A 1,567-nucleotide genomic window follows, 5' to 3' on the forward strand; every position below is an offset into this window, starting at 1 on the left:
GGACAAAATTGCAAAACAAGCAAACCAAATGACCATGAAGGTATTTTATTCATCTTTCATTATCAAACTTCTTTATTTTCAACAAATAAGTAAACATATTCCATTAATAATTTATTTACACTTAAATTGATGTTTGGAAATCWACTGAGGACCAGTTTGATGTTTAATGACCCACAGAGGGGTTCTGATCCCCAACTTTGGGAACCACTAATCTAGACTAGAGTGTAGAGGGTTCAATATTAGCTAACTCAGCATTCTTTCACACTASTATGGCATCTTTTAGAAAGTTATTTTAAAAGCCTAAAATATATACCTTCATTTGTCAAGCCATTAGCCTAGTCTGGAGGAAGACTTAAGTTATTTTCCTTAAAACTCTGTTTTCTATAGAATTGTTTCCATCCAATTGTAATGCAAATTTTGAGAGAACGTTTAAAATGTTGCATAAAATAAAATAAAATAAAGAAATGTGAATTAGGCATTTCCATCCACTGATTTGGAGCAAAACAATCAGGCTACGTGAAGCGTAATTATGTGAGAGATTGACGTTATGCATGGCTGTAATAAACAGGAAGTAGGGGCTGCAAACTAGCAGGTACCACACTTCTTGGAACAAWGGAGAGAAGTTTTCAGGAATGTGTTGCTATTGGACAATTTATATTTGTTTTGTCATATTAACTAGTATTGATGATGTTACATGCTGTTCATAGACCTAGAGAAAGAAATGCAATTCTTATGGGAATATTTGTGAAAGTACCGACAGGAAACAGCAGATCAATCAAGCAAGGTAAATATTCGTTACTTTAAAACTTATTCCGCAAAGGTGTTTCCATTTCCCCTTTTGCACATTAACTCTTTTTTTATCCATCCATCCGTTATCTATACCCATTTATTCCTTTTTGTAGGGTCACAGGGGTCACTGGTGCCCATATCCAGCAGTCACGGTGCGAGGGGCGGGATACACCCTGGACAGGTCGCAAGTCCATCACAGAACTTACAAACTGTTTTTAGTAAATTCCAAAAACCACAAACTAACATAAAAACTTTTTGTAAGAGATACTTCAAAATATGCATGAAAAAACGATAGAAACTTGGCTTATGATAGATTTTATTGTTGATGAGATACTACCTATTGATAATAATTTGGTAAAACATGCTTCATTTTGTATGAACGGCCTTTAAAGGGGCAATATCATGTAAAATAAATCAACTTTTTTGAGTTTTATATCATGTCATAATGTTATACTCTTATAAAAAAACATGCCCAAAGCCTTGCTCTGACTCATTCATGCATGTTTGAGAAATCCTGCAGCATTTTTAGGCAGCTATGCTGAGGAGCAAAATGACAGGTGGAGACAAGAAACACCCCTGGGACGTGTCTTTAAGCCAAGCTTCCTCATGACGAAGCGCACCCGCCCCCGCCCATGAATCCTGCACTCTCTCGGGTGAAAGTGAAACTTAAACTGTCTGCGGAGCTCCTAACATGAGTTCTCACTCAGTAGCGCTCTTTTGAGATTAAAATACCTTTGAGGAAATGTATTTTCAGATGCCAAGTAAACTGCATCATGGC

Source organism: Austrofundulus limnaeus, unplaced genomic scaffold (genome assembly GCF_001266775.1).
Source record: "Austrofundulus limnaeus strain Quisiro unplaced genomic scaffold, Austrofundulus_limnaeus-1.0 Scaffold0, whole genome shotgun sequence".
In the NCBI taxonomy this organism is placed as follows: Eukaryota; Metazoa; Chordata; class Actinopteri; order Cyprinodontiformes; family Rivulidae; genus Austrofundulus; species Austrofundulus limnaeus.